Genomic DNA, 12,514 nt, shown 5'->3' with positions numbered 1-12,514 from the left:
AAGTGCCCTTCACCACTTGGTCCTGGAGAGGCTTGCTTGCCAGCCAGCTCCCCTGCGACTATGGCCCCTGGGAGATTGTACCCTTTTAAACCAGCATTTGGGCGTATGGACTTTTACTGGACTGTGTATGGCCTTTTAAGAACCGTTGTGACTTTAAGGCTATGGCCCTTGGAAGATATTGCCTGTTAAAGACTATTTTAGCAGATTGGATTTTAAAAGACTCTTGCTGCCCCTTTAAATTGTATTGGAGCAGTTCTGCAGCTTTAAATTGGCACTTTGGATACAGCCGAAGTGTCAAAGTAGTCGAAGGGGCCGTCATTCGACAAACGAACATGTGGCGGCGGCCATCTTTGTTCATTCGAACGAGGTCAGCGGTATGTGTAGCCAAATCCATGGAACTGAAATCGGCTACACATTTCAACGAACACCTTACCTTCTCCTACACTGAGTTTTCAGCCACAGAGACTAAGTCCCGTTCGAAGATTCATTTTTTCGTTGTGAAATTGACCGACCGCACAGCCCAAATCTATGGAACTGTTTTGGGCAGGAAAATGTGCTTGCGGTCGGTCACAAAGGACTTCCCAGGGCTCGAGTCCTGCAGGAACGCGTGGGAACGGCGTTCCTGCACTTTTTTCACAGCAGGAACGCCGTTCCCCCTGCAGGCACTCAGGGGGCGGCAAAAAATGCCGCCCCCAAATGCCCTCTGTTCTCCCTGTCATGGGGGGGCCACCTGATTGCCCCCCCCTCCTCACCCCAGGCGGGCGGCTCTCTCCCTGTCACACGCGGCGAGGGAGCTGTGTCCTCTCTGCTCCCTCTCGCCGCGTGGGTTGTCTGCTGATGCCGGGAGCCGGAATATGACGTCATATTCCGGCTCCCTGCATCAGAAAACGGCGCGCGGCGAGAGGGAGCAGAGAGGACACAGCTCCCTCGCCGCGTGTGACAGGGAGAGAGCCGCCCACTGGGGGGGAGGAGGGGGGCAATCAGGTGGCACCCCCATGCCAGCCTCACTGCAGCCCCACTGGACCCCAGGGACCCATCTATGCCAGCTTTCCTGAAAGGTAGGGAGGCTGGGTGGGTGGGCAATGTTTATTTGAATAATTTGAATATATGTATGTCTGTTAGTGTATGTGTATGTATGTCTGTGTGTATGTCTGTTAGTGTATGTGTTTGTATGTCTGTGTGTATGTCTGTTAGTGTATGTGTGTGTATGTCTGTTAGTGTATGTGTATGTATGTCTGTTAGTGTATGTGTATGTATGTCTGTGTGTATGTCTGTTAGTGTATGTGTATGTATGCCTGTGTGTATGTCTGTTAGTGTATGTATGTCTGTGTGTATGTCTGTTAGTGTATGTGTATGTATGTCTGTTAGTGTATGTGTATGTATGTCTGTGTGTATGTCTGTTAGTGTATGTGTATGTATGTCTGTGTGTATGTCTGTTAGTGTATGTGTGTGTATGTCTGTTAGTGTATGTGTATGTATGTCTGTGTGTATGCCTGTTAGTGTATGTGTATGTATGTCTGTGTGTATGTCTGTTAGTGTATGTGTATGTATGTCTGTGTGTATGTCTGTTAGTGTATGTGTATGTATGCCTGTGTGTATGTCTGTTAGTGTATGTATGTCTGTGTGTATGTCTGTTAGTGTATGTGTATGTATGTCTGTTAGTGTATGTGTATGTATGTCTGTGTGTATGTCTGTTAGTGTATGTGTATGTATCTGTGTGTATGTCTGTTAGTGTATGTGTATGTATGTCTGTGTGTATGTCTGTGTGTATGTCTGTTAGTGTATGTCTGTGTGTATGTCTGTTAGTGTATATGTATGTATGTGTATGTATGTCTGTGTGTATGTTTGTTAGTGTATGTGTGTGTATGTATGTCTGTGTGTATGTCTGTTAGTGTATGTGTATGTCTGTTAGTGTATGTTTATGTCTGTTAGTCTATGTATGTGTGTGTATGTCTGTTAGTGTATGTGTGTGTCTGTTAGTGTATGTCTGTTAGTCTATGTATGTGTGTATGTCTGTTAGTGTATGTCTGTTAGTGTATGTGTATGTATGTGTGTGTGTATGTCTGTTAGTGTATGTGTATGTGTGTGTGTGTGTGTGTGTATGTCTGTTAGTGTATGTGTGTATGTCTGTTAGTGTATGTGTATGTATGTGTGTGTGTGTGTATGTCTGTTAGTGTGTGTGTGTATGTCTGTTAGTGTGTGTGTGTATGTCTGTTAGTGTATGTGTGTATGTCTGTTAGTGTGTGCGTGTGTGTGTGTATGTCTGTTTGTGTGTGTGTATGTCTGTTAGTCTGTGTGTGTATGTTAGTTCATGTCTGTTGGTGTATGTATGTGTGTGTTTGTGTCAGTGTGTGTGTGTGTGTGTATATGAGTGTATTTACGTCTGTTATCATATGTACGTGTGTGTGAGTGTATGTGCTTCTGTTAGTGTATGCATGTTTGCGTGTATGTGCTTCTGTTAGTGTATGCATGTGTGTGTGCGTATGAGTGTATGTGCTTCTGTTAGTGTATGCATGTTTGCGTGCATGTGCTTCTGTTAGTATATGCATGTGTGTGTGCGTATGAGTGTATGTGCTTCTGTTAGTGTATGCACATGTTTGCCTGTATGTGCTTCTGTTAGTGTATGTTTGTAAGTGTCTGTCAAATCAGTGAGATTCTGTTTGTCATTTAGTGTGTGTGTGACTATTAGTGTGTGTCTGTCAGTGTGTTTGTGTGTGTCTCTCTGTCAATGAATGAGTGTGTGTCAGTGAATGTGTGTGTGTGTCAAATCAGTGACGTCTGTGTGTTTGTCACGTAGTGTGTGTGTTACTGTCAGTGTGTATCTGCCAGTGTGGGTGTCTGTCAGAGAGTGTGCTTAGAGGGACACTATAGGCACCCAGACAATTTCAGCTCATTGAAGTGGTCTGGGTGCAGTGTCCCAGTCCCCTTAAACCTGCAAGTTTAATTATTGCGGTTTCTCAGAAACTGCAATAATTACCTTGAGGGGTAACTCCACCTCTAGTGGCTGTCTTTCAGACACTAGAGGGACTTTCGGGTGGTTAGGTGACCAAAAGTCGCCTAACTGATGCTGGACGTCCTCACCCCTGTGCATGAGGACATCCAGCATCTGCTAAATACCCATAGGATTTTAACCCCATCAGTGTCGAATGAGGGAGGGGGGGCACTACAGGGAATTATAGTGCCAGGAAAACAGCTTTGTTTTCCTGGCACTATAGTATTTCTTTAAAAGGAGCAGGAAAAGGTGGAGTCTAAAGAGGAAGGGGTGGGTTCTTAATCAGGAAGCGGTGCGCCCTTGACAGGAAGGGGTGGTAAATTTAGATTAGGGGGTGCTCCGGTATAGTCATGCCTAGGGCAGCACAAAATTAAAATACACCACTGTGTGAGTGTCTGAGTATGTGTGTGCGTCTGTGAGTGTCTGAGTGCATGTGTGTGTCTGTGAGTGTATGTGTGTGCACGCGTTTATATATGCATACGAGTGGGGTTTTTTTTGGTGGGGGAGAGTTCCCACACTTTTTTCCCCAGGACTTGACCCCTGGGACTTCCGACTAACTTTTGAACTAATGGAAGAATTTGCATGATTTTTTGAGTGTTCATATTTCAAGTATGCTGATTAATAATATGTGTTTTTTATGAAGATGTGTGGTTTTAGAGTGTATGTGTAAAAACTGTATATTTTCTGCCTGTGATAATTAAGTTAGTCTATTGTGTTGAGATAATTGTATCACAGGCAGAGGGGAGGATTTCTGCTGGGATGAATAGGAGTGGTTTACTTTATTGTATGTGTTGTAATGTTTTTATTGGTTGTTCTGAAAAACCCTGTGGATGGTCCTATGTAAGGAAAACCTGCATAAAAGAAGGCCCTTTGGTGCCAAGTAAACAGATCTTCTTGACCCTCAACATGTAGTCTTGTCTCGTGATTGGAGGGAACTGCTATATCATACGGGGGTTTGCTATGCTCTGCATACTCCCCTGAGCTTTAATAACTCTTTAATAACTCTTCTTTTAAGAGCTTGTTCCTGATACGCTCTCCTGGAGGAGAGGTCTTCCCCACATGGTCCTGGAGGACAGAAACTGATCCAGGGTGGACAGAAGACGGCAAGACTCCAGTTAAGCTACCGCGGTTGGGGAGTCTGCGGTGGTTGTGGTGTCCGGTGCGGTGCTTGTGGTCCTCGGCGCAGGCTAGGAAGCGTCCATCAACGGAAGGTACTTGGTCGGAGTACCGGGAGTTCCGTTACAGTTGTATATTGTGACAGACCCATCTGTATAACTATTGTTGCTGGTTCGTCTAGTTGCCTTCCTTTTCGTGGACTTGCCTGTTCGTATACCCCTATTCGTATGTTTGACTTTTTACCGTATGAACTTGCTGAACGGAAGGCCACCCAGAAGAGAAGTGTGCTGCTGGTTAACCTCTTGATCCCAATTAGAACGTTGTGGTTAACCGCAGACACCTCTTAATTATAACCGAATACAGGGTGGTCGTCGTTCGTATGTCGACCACGAGGCGGCGGCCATTTTAAACCATGCGAAAGACCAGCGGTGATCATCTCAGATTCTATGGAACTAAAAACGGACACTCTTTCTGCCGAACACCGCTGAAACCACCGATTGCCCTTCTCAGTCGACAAGGCTCACGACCACCGGCCGTTCGTGAGTTTGGATTACACGAATGGATTTAAACCAGATAGCCATCCCATGGAGTCAATCGTATACCGAAAGACTAAAAGACTTTGACTCCATGGTGATTGAACTGTGTGCGTATAGGATCTGAGCGCTATTCGCTAAGAATTTGCACTCAGATCCAGGCTATCTGGGGATACGTTGCACGAATGTAATATGTTCGGTATTTGTATAACTATTTATTTTTATGTGGTTTTTGTGTTTGATTTAAAATGGCGATTTGCCTCTGTCCTGGAGATAATTGAATTACTTCTCGATTATCTCCAGAGCAGAGGGGAGGAAACCGGGATGCATTATGGGAATATTTTGTGCCTGTATGTCCAAAAATGCCCTATGTCTGTCTGCCATTACAGTCTCCCATTTGGTCCCCTAGGGGAGTGTCCACCAAGTGGGAGACCTGCATAAATACGGACGGGTAGCCCACAGTAAAGCCAGTTCTTGTTTTACCCTCAATGCGGAGCTTGGTCTCGTTATTGGAGGGGAGATTTACTACACGGTTAGCGACTGATTGCTGGAACCGTAAGCCGCTTGGAGGATATATTTGTTCGACTGTTAGCCGCGATTCGTGGATTTATTGTTCGTGCGTTTGGGGACACCAGTACGGGTCCCGGTCAGGAGATTGGTGCATTCCCTTGGTTGCAGTTCGTACGATTGGAGTATATACGGATGGAGCTTGCATTCTTGCGAAAGGGGAAGCTTAACTAAACGGCGGTTTCACTCCTTTGGGCCAGAGGGGTCTTAACATATATAAGCAGGAATAAACGCTCATTGAAGTCAGTTCTCCTTCACCCTCAATCTAGAGTCTTGTCTCTTGTTGGGGGTAACTGGCTATATCACTACAAGAGATTGCTATGCTCTACATGCTCCCTTGAATAATCCTTTCTAAGCTCTTTTAAGAGCTTGTTCCTGCTTCACTCTCTTGGAGGAGCGGTTCACCAACTGGAGCCTGGAGCCTTGTTGTAGGTCCAGGGTGGGTAGGAGACGGCGAGGCCCCAACCAAGGTACGGCGGTTCGTGGGGCCTGCGGTGGTTGTGATGTCTGGCGGAGCGCTTGGAGCCCTCTGGAAGTGCTAGGAGCATCCAGTAATGGAGGTACCCAGTCGGGGTGCCGGGCGGTCCGTTACAATAGGTGGCAACAGTGGGATGGCGTCCTAGTGCGAGGAGAAGCAGCTCAGAGACACCAGTAACGCTACGGATTTACAATAGAGGGATAGAGCTAGCTATCGTGCAGCGTCCCTATCTACAGCAATATGGAGGAGGAATTTTACTGGAGGTTGCAGGAGGTTGCAGGAGGGGCCCATATTGGAGGAGGACATGATGTACTACCGAGAGGCTGCCAGAAAGCAACTTTGGGACTAGGCCCTGGAGGAGGTGCAGCGCCAGCGAGAGCAGCGGATCCAGAGGCAAGTGGCTCTGCGAATGTCTTTCCTGGGAGAGCAGCCCCTGGACGAGTGGGTAACAGAGCTTGAGAGACTGGTATGGAAGGAGATTTGGCTGGAGGATGCCTACCAGGCCCTATGGTGGTATACGGTACAGCATACCCCCGAAATGGAGGAGCTTGACAGGCTTGAGGGGGACGAATACGATGGTCCTGGTCTGCTACTGGATGCCATGGAGGAGGAGCCTGATTTCGGCAGCAGGAAGTGTGGTAAACCTGGCCACTTAAGACTATGTTATGTATAAGGGTTGCCTACAGGTTATTTTATGTGTAAGGGTTGTCTCCAAGCGATATGTGTGTAAACGTATGTTATTTCCTGGTTTGTATGTACTAGATAGTATTCGTATGCTGGTGGCACGAAAGCCGCCAGCATTCATATGGCAGTTTCACGAACAGTGTATTTCAACACTGTTCGTGAAACGAACAAAGTACCGAATGGGAGACCACACAAATAGGGTCGTGTGTCTCCCATTAATTCTGGCAACAATGTATCCACCACTTGTTAATAGGTTTCCACGTGGTCGCCGTTCGTGTACTGAACACGTGGTGGCGGCCATCTTTGATCCCTCCAGCCCAGCGGTGTTTGGTCGTCGAGTGCCTGGAACTAAAATCGGCTACTCAACGGCATGAACACCTCTGGACTTCAATACCATTCAGGACAATATTTATTTCGGTATTTTCATATAACCAGTCCATTCGTGCATTTCCACGTGTGTTCATATTAAACTGTATTTCGTATGGCGTTAAGTTAATTGTGCAGGGATCTGAGCGGTATTTCACCAGATGGTGTGCTCAGATCCCAGCTATGTACAAAGGTGTCATTCGGTTAAATGTAACGAATGGTGTGGAAGTTATGTATTTTTCTGACAACCCCTGCAAGGTCACTTTGGAAATCCCTTGCATGGGGAACTGTATAAATACTGTAACCTGTGAATAAAAGCTCAGTTAACTCCCAGACTATGTGTCGTGTAGTTCTTGGGTGAATGGGATTATTATCACGCTACCTGGATTTCTGTATGCTGTACCTGTCTACCAGTGGAGATATTGTGGATTATACTGCCTCTCCGCTACATGGAGGATTTCCGATTTTGGGACATCCTTGACTACAGGATGGGCATGCACGATTAGCCTGTCGACTGCGCGGTGAAACCAGACATGATGCACCTGGCAACCATGGAGTGGGAACTATAGCAGGCCTACCAACGCCTGATCTGCGCCATTCAGCCCCAGTCTACCCTGCAAGCAGAGCCGGAGAACTGGGTAGCAGAACCAGGTCTAGAGCCCTTCAGCTGGAAGGATATCGTAGAGGTTTACTGGGAGGAACCCCAGCCGGCAGGTAGAGATGGGACCGAGGTCTCTCTACCGGCCCTACAGGGATGCTGGGCAGTCGGCCCAGATCCCCAACCCCAGAGTGAGTGTCAGGGAGCGGAGAGAATCGACCTCCCTCCCCAGCGGCAGTGTGAGTTCCAGGGAGCCGAAGGTGTCGTCCTTCCTCCCCAGCGGTAGTGTGAGTTCCAGGGAGCTGAAGGTGTTGTCCTTCCTCCCCAGTGGCAGCGTGAGTCCCAGGGAGCTGAAGGTGTCGTCCTTCCTCCCCAGCAGAAGTATGTCCTACAGGGAGCAGAGACGGTCTCTCTCCCCAGCAGCAGGACAATGTTATGAGAGTGGAGACAGTCGATCTCCCTCTCCAGCGGCAGCCTGTGATTCAGGGAGAGGAGAATATCGCCCTCTCTCCCCAGCAGCAGCTTACACTACAAAGGGGAGAAACTAACCTCTCAGACGGTACAGATAGGACCGTGGTCTCTGTACCCGACCCACAGGGATGCTGGACGGCCGGTCCAGATCCCCAGCTACCCTTGCAGGAGCACCAGGAAGAGGAGGTAAGCGAGGTCTCCCCTCCCCAGCCAAGTGTCATACAGGCTACCCCAGCAGAAGCACTGGCATCAGGGCAGAGCGCCGCTGGCCTCTGCCTCCCAAGTCTTCACCGCGTTTTGCCTAGCTGCGCCAGAGGGATTAGGGGTTCTGGCCCCCACTCAGCGACCTGGGACACAGACCAGAGCCGGCCACCAGGAATCGCAATGTGCAGTGATCATTTGTTGTGGGTGGGCTACACTTGTGCTTGTTTGCTGTGGGTGGGTTGCCCGACTAACGCAGGCCCTGACCAACAGAAGGTCCGGTACCTGGTTAGTCTACCCCCCAAAGGGGAGATATGTGACAAACTGACATTTGCCACTGGCTTTCTATGTGCTAAACTGCTTTGCTCCCCTGGCTTATGGAGAAGCCTGCTTGCCAGCCTCTTGCCACATGACTATGGCCCTGGGGTGTATGGCCCTTTAAAACCATTACTTGGTCTCATGGACTTTTATTTGGACTAGTGCTGGCCCTTTAAAAACAGTGTATGGACATATTGAAACTTTTGGGACACTTTTCTGCCTCTTTGAATTTATGGAGAGGTGTGCCTCTTCCCCTCCCCCTGTCTCATTGTTCTCCAGCAGGGCGTTGTCCCAGGAACACTGCCAAACCAGTTGGAACTGGCTGCTTTGTTCCCTTCTGGGTGGTAACCTTGCTGGGAAAGTTGTATATAAGCAGGAATAAACGCTCATTGGAGTCAGTTCTTCTTCACCCTCAATCTAGAGTCCTGTCTCTTATTGGGGGTAACCAGCTATATCACTACAAGGGATTGCTATGCTCTGCATGCTCCCTTAGCTAATTACTACTAAGCTCTTTTAAGAGCTTGTTCCTGTTTCCCTCTCTTGGAGGAGAGGTTCACCCACTGGAGCCTTGTCGTAGGTCCAGAGTGGGTAGGAGACGGCATGACCCAACCAAGCTGCGGCGGTTCGTGGGGTCTGCGGTGGTTGTGGTGTCTGGCGGAGCGCTTGGAGCCCTCTGTAAGCGCTAGGAGCATCCTTCAACGGAGGTACCCAGTCGGGGTGCCAGGTGATCTGTTACACTAACTATAATCACATACAGAGTAATACTAACTATAACCAGCCACATACAGTGTAATACTAACTATAACCAGCCACATACAGAGTAATACTAATCGTAACCAGCCACACACAGAGTAATACTAACTATAACCACCATGTGGCGGAACCAACCTCGCCACTGAGAACTGGAGAAGCCTGGTTGCTAGCCTCCTGCCCAGTGATTATGGTCCCTGGGAGATATTGCCCTTTAAGGGACTGAATTGGGGCTTATGGACTGCTACCATAATGTCCTGACCCTTTAAGAACTACTTTTGGGCATGTGGGTTGTATAATACTGTCCCTAGCCCTTTAAATACTTTGGGGAAAGATTGGTACTTTTTTATATGGCACTTCAGACACAGTCGAAGCTGTCGAAGCTGTCGAAGTTACCAGTTGTCGAAGTCGTCGAAGTGGCCGGCATCGGACAAAGGACCACGTGGCGGCGGCCATTTTAACTTCGAACACCGCTGACCCTTAACATCAACTCCACTTCGACACTTCGACTAAAGTTGAAGTACAGGCACACTTCGAATGGGACTTAGCCGTTTTTATGCCAGAAATTGACCGACCGCACAGCCCAAATCCATGGAACTGTTTTGGGCAAGAAAATGTGCTTGCGGTCGGTCATAAAAGGACTTCCGTGTAACTTTTGATCCACCGGAGGGATTTGCCTGATTTTTGGAAGTGTTTATGTTTAAAGTATGCTGAGTCTGAATATGTGATTTGTATGTGAATGTGATGTATGGTTTTGAAGTTATAGATATTGTGTAAAAGTTATGTTTTAAACTGTATATTAAGTGGATTATCTCTCAGGCTAAGGGGAGGGGATGTGTGGGTTGTACCATATCTCGGATTGGTTATTTTATGCCTCCCCCTGGGTGTGGCCTGTATGTGTGAGATGGAAATAAAAGCCAGGCTGGATGAGCCAGTCCGGAGTTCCTGCTTAACCCTCAAAGTGAAGTGTCGTCTCATTATTGGGGGGAGGATTTATTGTATGCTGTTCCAGTTGACTGCTAGGAGTGTAAGCCTATTCGTATGGTTCCTATTCAACGGTCTACAGCATTCATATGCTAGAGAGGATTCCTATGCTTCTCTGAGTCGATGGTTGTGGTGTCTGCTGCAGTGCTTGAAGTCCTCAGGAGCGCTAGGAGCATCCTTTAACGGAGGTACCCAGTCGGGGTACCAGGTGATCCGTTACACACCACATACAGAGTAATACTAACTATAACCAGCCACATACAGTGTAATACTGTAACGGCACCCCCAGGCATAAAAGCAGTGGTGTATCCTGGTTTTGTGCTGCCCTAGGCAGGACAAAACTCAGGTGCCCCCCTCCCGCCCGCGCCACCCCCACCCAACCCTTCCCCCGCCCCGCCCCGCCTTCTAAATACACATACACACACACATTCACTGACAGATACGCATACACTAGCTAACAGAAACACACTAACAGACACACTCACTAGCAGATACACACACACTCACACTAACAGACACACACACACACTCACACTAACAGACACACACACAGTCAGACACACACACACACAAACTAACAGACATACAGACACACACACACTAACAGACACACAGACACACACACACTAACAGACATACACAGACACAATAACAGACATACACAGACACAATAACAGACATACACACACACACACACAATAACAGACATACACACACACACACACTAACAGACATACACACACACAATAACAGACACACACTAACAGACATACACACACACACTAACAGACATACACACACACAATAACAGACACACACTAACATACATACACACACTAACAGACATACACACACTAACAGACATACACACACTAACAGACATACACACACAATAACAGACATACACACACAATAACAGACATACACACACAATAACAGACATACACACACAATAACAGACACACAATAACAGACAGACACACACAATAACAGACACACACTAACAGACACACACGCACACACACACACAAACAGACATATACACACACACACACACACTCACTTTTTTATTTTTTTATTTAACCCCCCCCAGCCTCCTTACCTTTGGGAATGCTGGGGGGGTTCCCTCTCTCCCTGGTGGTCCAGTGGCTGCTGGGCGGCGCTGGCGGGCGGCTGGCGAGAGAGCACTTCCTCTGAGCTGTCTGCTCAGCTCCCTTGCGCGCCGTACAGTGAGGCTGGGAGGCGGAGCCGGAATATGACATCATATTCCGGCTCCCAGCCTCACTCTGCGGCGCGCGAGGGAGCTGAGCAGACAGCTCAGAGGAAGTGCTCCCTCGCCAGCGCCGCCCAGCAGATTGCCCGCCCAGAGGGCTTGTCAGTTAGCCGAAAGGCTAACAAGGCATTTGCCCTGGGCATTTGGGGGCGGCGTTTTTTGCCGCCCCCTGGAAAATGCCGCCCAAGGCAAATGCCTTGTTTGCCTCGCGGCTAATACGCCCCTGCATAAAAGGGGTTAAAAGCTGTTTAGTAGATCTTCCCTTCCAGAGACACAGGCACAGCTACAGTAGACACCAATACACCAAACCGGAGAAGCATATGAACATACGAATGCTTTAAACAGCCGAATAGGAAAAACCATACGAATAGGTTTACACTCCTAGCAGTCGAACTGGAACAGCATACAATAAATCCCCCCAAGAACGAGACAAGGCTCTGTTTTGAGGGTCAAGCAGGAACAGACAGAGCTGTGGGTTTATTGTTCTTATATATGCATTAGTACCACCCACAGGGTTTTGGAAAACAACCAATAAACACGTACAATACACTCAGACACTCCCACACAAAATCCTCCCCTCTGCCTGTGATACAATTAATTTACACAATGGGTAATGTAATTATCACAGGCAGAGAAAATACAGTTTTTCCACATTATTCATAACTTTAAAAGTATGCATCACATAAAACTTACATTTTGAGAATTAGCATATTCCAAATACGAACATATGTCAATCTCATCCACATTGGTCCATTTGTTCAAAAGATAGATCGAAGTCCTTTGTGACCAAAGGAAGCATGGCCTTTCTGCCCAAAACCAGTTCCACAGAGTCTTCTATCCTGGAGATAATTGGGAAGTAATCCAATTATCTCCAAGGACAGAGGCAAAACTCCATTAAGCACATGGCAGTAAAAAGACAGTAAAATACAAAAAAATACACAAGGCTACATTTATTACATAAAATACAGACATACAACATATCCCCAGATAGCTTAGGTCTGAGTGCACATTATTACTGAATGACGCTCAGACCACACACATACAGTTCAATTGCCATGGAGCCAAAGTCTTTTATTACACGAATAGGCTCCATGGCATAGCTATCTGGGTTAAATGAGTTCATTCAGTAAATCCGAGAATCTACCGAACGCCAGAGCAGAAATACATGAATAGACCTTTCTGC

The 12,514-nt window shown here is 47.5% G+C and overlaps 1 protein-coding gene across 4 annotated transcripts in view; it reads left to right on the top strand.

Moving 5' to 3' along the window:
* FNDC4 (fibronectin type III domain containing 4) overlaps positions 1-12,514 on the top strand; it is a 56,067-nt gene that overhangs the window by 16,365 nt on the left and 27,188 nt on the right. The gene's annotated exons all lie outside the window — the stretch shown is intronic.

This window comes from Pelobates fuscus, chromosome 2 (assembly GCF_036172605.1).
Source record: "Pelobates fuscus isolate aPelFus1 chromosome 2, aPelFus1.pri, whole genome shotgun sequence".
NCBI lineage: Eukaryota > Metazoa > Chordata > Amphibia > Anura > Pelobatidae > Pelobates > Pelobates fuscus.
This window is presented reverse-complemented; position numbering and strand designations above follow the sequence as displayed.